Source organism: Aegilops tauschii, chromosome 1 (assembly GCF_002575655.3).
Source record: "Aegilops tauschii subsp. strangulata cultivar AL8/78 chromosome 1, Aet v6.0, whole genome shotgun sequence".
NCBI lineage: Eukaryota > Viridiplantae > Streptophyta > Magnoliopsida > Poales > Poaceae > Aegilops > Aegilops tauschii.
This window is the reverse complement of record NC_053035.3, coordinates 445,205,925-445,216,283: the sequence shown is the minus strand read 5'-3', so window position 1 is coordinate 445,216,283 and position 10,359 is coordinate 445,205,925. Positions and strand designations below refer to the sequence as shown.

At 45.0% G+C, this 10,359-nt stretch overlaps 1 long non-coding RNA gene across 1 annotated transcript; it reads right to left on the bottom strand.

Annotated features, from left to right (window-relative positions):
* Positions 1-9,159: 9,159 nt before the first annotated feature.
* Positions 9,160-9,990, bottom strand: LOC141042412 (uncharacterized). Its single transcript, XR_012205103.1, has 3 exons — positions 9,924-9,990; positions 9,708-9,809; positions 9,160-9,604 (listed from the first exon to the last, which is right to left on the bottom strand). It is a non-coding gene; the product is annotated as an uncharacterized lncRNA (long non-coding RNA).
* Positions 9,991-10,359: the final 369 nt, after the last annotated feature.

Here is a 10,359-nt window from a genome sequence, read left to right as displayed (position 1 = left end):
CGGGAGATGCAAAATCAAATGTTGCATTGGATTACAGAAGCCCGGTGGAAAGATCTTCTCTAACTTGCAGATCAACTCCGGCGCCAACTCTTCCATTTCTTCTAGCATGCCAGGCGATAGTTCTTTCACACAAAGAACACGGAAGAAATAGCTGAGTTCTGCCAGTACTAGCCATTCATCCTCAGGGATGAAGCCACGCAACATCACCGGCATTACCCGCTCAATCCATATGTGCCAATCATGACTCTTGAGACCAAATATCTTCAATTTATCAAGACTGGCTCCCCTCTGTAGATTCGCTGCATACCCATCGGGGCACATCAACTGCATTTTCACCCACAAGATAATTTCCCTCATAGCTGGCCTTCCAAGATTGAACCATGCCTTTGGCTTCGTCCAATTCTGCTTTCCTTTCGGTTCTTTCATGTTTTGTAACGGCCTATCACATAGCGCCTCCAGATCGACTCTAGCCTTAGTATTATCCTTTGACTTCCCATCTATGCCGAACAATGTACCAAAAAGTGCCTCGGCGATATTCTTCTCAGTGTGCATCACGTCGATGTTGTGTGGGCAAAGGAGGTCTTTGAAGTAAGGCAGATCCCATAAGCATGTTTTGTGAGTCCAGGCGTGCTTAGAATTATACCCCTTGAAGTACCCTGGACGCTCTGGATCTGGCTCGAGAGCGTTTAACTGATCCAGGGTCTGTTGGCCTGTCAATGCAGGTGGTGCAGAGTTTTTGACAACTCTACCTCTGATGAAGTTCTTCTTGTCTTTCCTGAACTTATGACGAGGATTCAGGAACTGTCTATGCATGTCGAAGCAAGAAAACTTGCGACCGGCCTGAAGCCAACGAAACTCAAGAGCTCCCTTGCATGTGGGGCACGGGAACCTTCCATGCACACACCAGCCAACGAATAGCGCATACGCCGGCAAGTCATGCGTCGAGTACATGTACCAGACACGCATTATGAAGTTCCGTTTGCTATAGGCATCGTATGTCTTGAACCCATTATCCCAGGCTTCTTACAATTCGTCCTTAAGCGGTTGCATGTACACATTCATATTTTTCCCCGGATAGTTGGGCCCTGGAATTATCAACGTCAGGAAAATGTTCTTTCTTTGCATAATCTGTCCGGGGGGGAGATTGAGTGGAAAGAAAAATACGGGCCAACAACTGTATTGGGCTGCCGTCATACCAAACACACTGAACCCATCCGTGCTGATGCCGACTCGAGGATGCCTCGGATCTGCCGCTTTGTGACCATGTAATTCATCAAACTTTTTCCACGCAACACCATCCGATGTGTGTACAATCATCAGATTCCCATCTGCATCTAGTTCGGTTCTTTTGCCCGTTTTGTGCCATGTCATCTGTCTGGCCGTCTCTTCGACCATGAAAAGACGTTGAAGTCTTGGTACGATTGGCATATACCGAAGAACACTAACGGGGATTTTGGTCTGTGTCTTCTCACCCATACCGTTGTCTACCACAACATACCTGGAAGACTTGCAAATGGGACAATAGTTCAAGTCCGCATAGTCAAGCCTAAACAAGACACATCCTTTCTCACAGGCATGTATCTTATCATAGGGCATCTTCAGTGCACGGAGGATTTTGTCCGACTGGTACAGGTTTGCAGGCATTACATGGCCTTTGGGTAGAAAGCGTCCAAATACTGTCATCATTGCATCGTAGCATTCTCTGCCCAAGTTGAACTGAGCCTTCAGAGCCATTACTTGTGAGATGGCATCCAACTGACAAAGCTCAGTGTGCTCATGGAGCGGACGTTTTGAAGACTCCAACATTTCATTGAAGGCCTTTGCAGATTCCTCCATCTCCTCGTCCGAATCCCGAGCATCATCAAAGTCTTGCACCATGTTTTCCATCCCGGTACCATGCTCGTCGGTGCGACGACGATCCACCTCAGCTCGGTCACGTTGGGCAGACTCACCATGAAATGTCCACACCGTATAATCGGGCGTAAAACCACTCTTCTGCAGGTGTTTGCCCATTTCAGCCTCTGTCCTCTTTTCCCAATTGCCGCACCGTAAACAGGGGCACCAGGTTTTCCTCTGGCCATTTGCAAATGCGGCTCGCACAAACCCCTTGGTTTTTGTGAACCATTCAGTGCTCCATTTGTTCTGACCAGTGTGACCGGTGTACATCCACGCACGATCACTCATCTTGACTTTCAGAGCTACTAGACACACAACAAATATATATATATAATTCACCATGTATATATTCATCAGTTGATCTACTTTGTCAATTTTATTACGTCCATGCAACCTACACTCTAATAGGTAATGATAGGTCCTAGTCCCACCCGAGTATGTTTAGATTGGGTTCATTTTCCCATGCTATGCTCCGGATCCTACGCAAAATTTCGGCAGCACCTCCCCGCTGTTCTCCTGATACACGTCTCTGCAATAAACAGAGAGGATGTGTACCCGGAGAACAACAGGGGAGGCACTGACGAAATTTATGCGTCGGATCCGGAGCAAAGCATATGGGAAAACGAACCCAATCTAAACATACTCGGGCTGTCCATGGATAGCGTTGGACAATTCGAAAGAATCAAGGTTATAAATATGCAAATGCATGCATATTTATAACTATGACGCTTTCGAACGGGAGACACATATTGGTTACGCATACTGATGATTCAAGACACATATGTAGCTAGCTATCAAGTTTCATCGGAATAGATCAAATAATTAATGGGGGAGGAGGACATGTCATTTGTGCTCACCCACGAACGAAGGGGCAGAGCTCGTCAAACGCACGGCGAGGTCGTCGAACACCAAACCTCGCAGCGATGAAACAACTGCACATTTAAAACTACCCGATCAACACAATTATATATGATGTTTTTCATAACAAAATCGAAAGATATATGACCTAACTAATAATTCACAAATATATGACCCCGTCGGCTTCTGGAAGGCCAAAGAACACCTTTTCGGGAGGTGTCGGGGGTCGGGGTGTCGTGTCGGTCTCGGGGTGCCGTGTCGGGGTCGGGGTCGGGGTCTCGGGGTCGGGGTGTCGGGTCGGGGTGCCGGGTCGGGGTCGGGGTGCCGTGTCGGGGACGGGGTGTCGGGTCAGGCTCGGGGTCGGGGTGTCGGGGTCGGGGTCGGGGTCTCGGGGTCGGGGTGCCGGGTCGGGGTCGGGGTGCCGTGTCGGTGTCGGGGTCGGGGTGTCGGGTCAGGCTCGGGGTCGGGGTCTCGGGGTCGGGGTGTCGGGTCGGGGTGCCGGGTCGGGGTCGGGGTGCCGTGTCGGTGTCGGGGTCGGGGTGTCGGGTCAGGCTCGGGGTCGGGGTCTCGGGGTCAGGGTGTCGGGTCGGGTTGCCGGGTCGGGGTGTCGGGTCGGGGTGTCGGGTCGGGGTGCCGTCTCGGGGTCGGGGTGTCGGGTCGGGGTGCCGTGTCGGTGTCGGGGTAAGGGTGGGTGTGGTGTCAGGGTGTCGGTGTCGGGGTGTCGTGTCGGTGTCGGGGTCGGGGTCGGGGTCTAGGGGTCGGGGTGTCGTGTCGGGGTGCCGGGTCGGGGTCGGGGTGCCGTGTCGGGTCGGGGTTTTTTCCTCTTTTTTCCTTTTCTTCTTCTTCCTATTCTTTCTTTTCTTCCTCTTCTTCTTTTTTCTTCTTCTCCTCCTCCTCTTCTTCTTCTTCCTTTCCTTTTTCCTCTTCTTCTTCTCCTCCTCTCCTCTTTTTTCTTCTTCTTCTTCCTCTTCTTCTTTTTTCTTCTCCTCCTCCTCTTCTTCTTCTTCCTTTCCTTTTTCCTCTTCTTCTTCTCCTCCTCTCCTCTTTTTCTCTTCTTCTTCTTCCTCTTCTTCTTTTTTCTTCTCCTCCTCCTCTTCTTCTTCTTCCTTTCCTTTTTCCTCTTCTTCTTCTCCTCCTCTCCTCTTTTTCTCTTCTTCTTCTTCCTCTTCTTCTTTTTTCTTCTCCTCCTCCTCTTCTTCTTCTTCCTTTCCTTTTTCCTCTTCTTCTTCTCCTCCTCTCCTCTTTTTCTCTTCTTCTTCTTCTTTCCTCAAACTAAACTAAACCTACAACTAAACCTAAACCTAAAACTACAACTAAAACTAAATCTAAACTAAAACTAAAACTAAAAAGGAAAAAAAAGAAAAAACAAAAAAAACTGAAAAATGGGGGGCTCACCTGGGCGGTGGACGAGGCCGGTGGAGGAGGGGGCGGGGCGGTGGAGGAGGCGGCCTGGGGCGGCGGGGGGCGGGCCTGGGGCGGCGGGGGGCGGGCCTGGGGCGGCGGGGGGCCGGGCCCGGGGGGGCGACGGGGCCCCGGGGCGGCGACGGGGCGGCGGCGGCGGGGTGGGAGGAGAGAAACGGCGAGGGAGAGGGAAGAAGTGAGTAACGGGCGGGGGTTACGGGCCGTTGGGTAGTAGGCTCTTTGCCGTCCGCCCCCCTTTGCCGTCCACTTTTTTGCCTCTTTGCCGTCTGCTAGCGGACGGCAAAGAGGTGGCCCGTTAAGTTTTTCCCAAACTGGCGGGGGGGGCCACCTCACTCTTTGCCGTCCACCAGCGGACGGCAAAGAGCTGGCAGATGGCAAAGAGCTTCTTTGTCGTCTGCCCTTTCTTTGACGTCTGCTTTTGGGTAGCTGATGGCAAAGAGCTTCTTTGCCGTCAGCTAGCAGACGGCAAAGAGCTGGCAGATGGCAAATTAGCTGATTCCAGTAGTGCATGCAATATTTTAGAAAATTGTTTTTTTGGACCTTTTATACTGCCTAACCATGAATTTTGCTTTTAAATGCTTCTGATGAGTGTGTTAAGACTTGCCCTTACATTTATGATTATTCACCCTTCAATTAGAGGGGCATGCCAATCCACTTTACGTCTACCAAAAAAGGTGTTTTCATAGAGCCTTACAACTGAAATGCATTTTTCTTATAATTTAACCTTTTTGGTTAGGTTACTTTTTTAAACATGTCACAGTGAAGATAATGTCTTAATAGATAGGTGATATATTCATTAGGCATTGGAAAAGCTCGTAACTGACGTTATCTTTGTTACAGACTACCTATATTTGCTGCATACAGGGGTGGAGCCAGGGTTTGAACATAGGGGGGCGAAAAGACAAAATGATCAGACAAGATATTAAACTCCACAATATATCAAGCGTCAATATAGCATTCGTTAATATGTTTGGCAGTATGCAAATCTTCATTTTATAAGAATTTGGTGTTTGCAAACCGCATGTGCCACACGGTATAGTAACATATGTTTCTCCGTACGAATAAGTGCATTTATATTAGTATAAACCAAGGAAACTTTGTTTTGCGAGCATAAACCAAGGAATCTATTATTGTTGGTGTTATTTTAATCCTTGAGGCATAGCATAAATTAGAAAAAAGGCACATCTAAGTACTAGTATGATTCAATTGCCTTATATACTCGGTTGTATATGTTGGTATAACTTTAGAATTCAGTGTTTCATCAGATAATCGGGTACAAATCAATACCTATTTGATCTTCTTGGCCGCTAGAATTGTGACGGGCAGTAGAATCGGGAGAGAATTCCTTATCTAACACTACCTTAAATTTGTTTGCCTTATTTGACACTGCCAAACTTTTTCTTCCTTATGTAACACCAATGCTAAAATTTGTTCCCATTATAACATTTCCATCCATTTTGACCTCTAACGGTGTGAAATGACACTTGAGAAGACAATTTTACCCCTGATGAACTTGTGACCAAAATTCTTCCCATAGTAAAAAGCAACAATTTTTTTCACAATTTAGTTCAAAATTTGGGCAGAACCTCCCCTGTAATTTGATGCACATCCAGATCACACAATTCACATATACATATATTTCAACAAATAGTATTCAGATTTGCACATAAACATACATGCCCCCATCCAAGTACACATATATCACTTCCAACATATACATGATCACATATATGAGTCCAATCCCACACATACATCATACTCTACATCAGATGAGCAACACAAAAGGATTGTCATCATGTCCAGGTTTGCATACATAGTCCAAGTCCATACATACATGATATGGACTACACAAAAGTGACCTAAGGTTCACATATGAGTCCAAGTCCACACAACATGACATGAGCAGCAACAAAAGTGACTCTAACTAAAAGAAATTCAATTTAGTTCACAAGCTAAGTCTTCTTCTACTCCTTGTGCTCATTGCGGGGCTTGCTGGGTTAGGTTTTTTGCTTCTTGTGCTCATTGCGGGGCTGTCAAATGGCACCATAGTACAACCTTCATCCTTTTTAGCAAGATCCATCTTCTTCCCCTTCCATGATCCGCACTTGTACATGTATGGCAATAATAGTTTTAGAGCAAATAACAATATGAACTATGCATAGTATGTGACATTAAAATTCAAAATTAGCAAAGATCACCTTTTACACCCTTTTGCATTTTTCTTGTTTGTAGTCTCCAAAGTTTGGCTATGTTTTCATTTCTTCTTGGTTGTAATTTCTAAGCTTTGGCTATGGAATTAGATGAATGCACAATAAGTTTTCATTTGGCACAAATCAAATTCAGATTTGCTAACCTTGGTGGAAAATACATAGCGGTTGCCGGTGCTTCATCACCTCTTGGCACAATGGATGACTCGGCTGATTTGGTAGTCTTCCTCCTCTTCTTTGGTGGTTCCCTACATGAGCAATAAGAAAGTAGTTCACATGTATAGTTGATTACAAAACAGTAATGCAAGAGAGTAGTTAACATGCAATAAGAAAGTAGAATGCATAGTTGATTACCTCAACTCCATCAAAGCAGCAATGTCATCTTTGTTCCCCTTCTTGCACTTGTGCCAATGGTGCCTGTATTCCTTACAAATAGGGCATAACTGTTGGCCACTTTTCCTCTTTTTCTCACTACAACCCTTATGCCTCTCTGTTTGGGGCCGACCAACAACAGCTTTTAACAAGGGTGGATGCATGAAGAATCCATGGTTAGATTTAGGCCACTGGGTCTTGTCACATATAGCAGGGATTAGTTGGCCATAAGCTGCTCTAAACTTGTCAATGGAGTAATACGAGTCCACGTCATTCTGTATATGTGCATTGAAAAGTGATGTGATGAATGCTAGAGCATGTTTGCAAGGAAGGCCAGAAACTTCCATTGTCTACAAGAGCATCTGATGTCATGCAAGTTGACGACAAACCTAAACCCACTGCCTCCCAATTGAGTAACTTCAGCAACTTCTTCCGAGCTTTCTACCACCTCCAAGTTCAACTCTCTACTCTTTGCATTCAACTTCTTAATTATGTGGGGCAAAATTAAGACAACTAACTTCTTTGCTACTTTTCTCCGGTGATTCCACATGATCATAATCATCTGCCTAAGCTTGTCTATTAGTCGTCCAAGTTCAAAGACTTGTGGTGCTTAATCCAATTATTGAAGCACTCTTCCAGGTTGTTGGTTACATAGTCCACCTTACAAATGGTTGAGAACTGACTCCTAGTCCACAACCTAGTGTGCCACTTCCTAAGATATGCAGTTGCTGCTGGCTTTGCTGTTTCCATTGCAACCCAATTTTTCTCAAATATATATGTGTTCCATGAGTAAGCAGCAGCCCAAAGATGGTCATCAAATACCTTTTCGTGATACTTTTTCTTGAAGTTTGACACCAAGTGAAACATGCATTCCCTTTGTTCTACTTCTGGGGAAACTTCCTTTACCCTTGTCATCACCGCCTGCCTGGCATCGGTGCTTATGGCTAAACCCCTTGGTGATCCTATGGCTTGCCTAAGCAATTGCATGAACAAATCCAGTTCTCATTTGTTTTGGAATCAAAAATTCCAAAACAAAGTGGATACATCCAATTATGGCCGTCTACAGCGGTAGCACTAGCCAGCTGCCCCTTGAACCTGCTTGTTAAGAATGTGCTATCTACTGCCAAATATGGCCTGCAACCACCAAGGAATCTGTCTATGCAAGGTTTCAAAGAAAAGAAGAACCTTCTAAACCTGATTTTTCCATTTATAGTGTAATGATCAATCTGAACTATGATACCAGGGCAAGTGGTTTCAACTTGTGCTTTAAACCTATACAAATTGTCAAAGCTGCTATCCCAATCACCATACAATTCTTTCAGAGCTAGCTTCTTACCCATATATACTCTCTTGTAGTGGAGGTCAACCTTGTGGTGTTCTTTAATCTTCTTCTACAATGCCTTCGCTCCGAGAGTTGCATTTTCAATCAGCCAATCCTTCACCTTATCACATACCCAATGCTTGGTTCCATTCTTCGTCTTATTTTTCCTTCTTGTACTAGAGCAATCATGACCACATGGGTTTTTCCTCACCTTCAAAAGAGAAAACATATGTAATTAGCTAAAAACACTTAAAATTATGCAAGAAATGTTCACAAATGGGTAAAGTTAAACAATTACCATCACAGTACACTTATCTTCTGTCGTAGAAGCATGTATCCTCCAGGGACAATTATCTGCATCCCGTCTTGAACAATAGCCCCTAAACTGATGACGGGTACTATACTCGGTGTTATACTCAAATTCACGTTTGATTGCATGCTGAGAAAGTGCCAACTTGAACTCTTTCATGCTGGGATATGTAAAGCCTTTTGTCATTGGAGGGTCTAATTTGTAATACTCTACATGTGGAGTATGATCTGCTTCATGCAACTCCTCATCCTCCTCTACTTCAACCTCCTCTACTTCATCATCCTCTACTTCACTCTCAACCTCGCTACCATCCTCGCAAATATAGTCTTTGTCCTTTTCTTTATTAGGACAAAGAACCACATTTAAGGGAATAGGTTCATCCACTTCATACATATTCTCCTCATCAACACCAACGTGCTCATTCTCAGGTCTTGGGTTGCGAAGGTAAGTATCATCCTCTTGTTCTACATTGTTATTAGGTTGGCTATGCGCATCACTACACTAGTAGAAAAAGGGTCATCTATCCCGGTTGGTAAGGGCCTTTTGTCCCGGTTTTTGAACCGGGACTAAAGGGTCGTTACTAATGCCCTAGCCCTTTAGTCCCGGTTCTTACACGAACCGGGACAGACGGGCCTCCACGTGGCCGGTGCGGCGAGCCCATGCAGGAGGGCCTTTGGTCCCGGTTGGTGGCACTAACCGGGACCAATAGGCATCCACGCGTCAGCATTTCAGGGGCTGGGGTTTTTGTTTTTTTTTTAAATGGGGGGGTTGGGGGTTTTGGGGGGTTAATTTAGGTGTTTCATATATTGTGTTAGCTAGCTAATTAATAGAGAGAAGTGTCCTCTCTTATCTCCGTGCTTGGTCGACGCTACGTACTATATACGTATAGAGAGGACTAGACACGCTAGCTAGTAAGCAAATGAAGGAAACAGAAGATCGTCATGAACATATGCATACAGAGAGAAGTGATATCGACCACCTCTCCTTCTCCGAGAGATTGGTCGAACAACAAGTTCTCGTATATCTATCCGACACTACCGGCTACATATATACAATAATTATCTCTTACAATATAATCTCCTAATTATATATGAACATAGGGTCCACACAGTATTCTCCGTTTTCAGCGATCACGTGGTCAAGGAAGAATGCCGCCAATTCCTCTTGAATTGCTCGCATACGATCTGGTGCTAGGAGTTCATCCCACATCCGAAAGATCTAATTTGAAGAAGGGGGTCAATACATATATATATATGAATAAATGAAACTCAACACAAATGATGGTAATAAAATAAAATTGTGAATATTATTGCTTACGCACTTCATATTGTTCGTCAGAGTAGCCCCGCTCACAGGTCGTGTGGCGGATGGACTCGCAAACGTAGTATCCACAGAAATCATTCCCTTGTTCCTGCCACAACCACTTTACAAGAAATAGAGGTCAATCAAACTGATAAGCAAGCATGCTAAATGGTATTGATGAAACTAGCTTTTGAATCACTAGGAGATGCGCGGAACATGCTACTATAGTACTTACTTTCGGGTGTCTAAATTGCAGGTTCTTCGGCAGTCCCGGAGCTTTTTTGGTGAATTTTCTCCAAACCCTGCCAGACAAAGAAAACAATTACTTGATATCAGGAAATGAACAAAGTTGCTGATATGGTGGATAATGATCGATTTAACTTACTTCTCGAGCATTTGAGTCATGTCCGCATAGTCCTGGGGATCTTTTCGTCTCGAGTCTAAGACGGTTACTAGTCCCCGCTCAAGCTTAATCTCTAGGAGAATATAGTGGAAGCTGCACACGCATGCATAAGTCATCAATTACATTACTATAACCTGGACTAATAAGGGAAACCGAATATGCACAAGACAGTAACACTCACTTGAAGTTGTAAGGAAAGAGTATTATATCTTTGTTTTCATTTATTACTAACGATCGTAGCAAGTTCGCCTCGGTATTTTCGGCATGA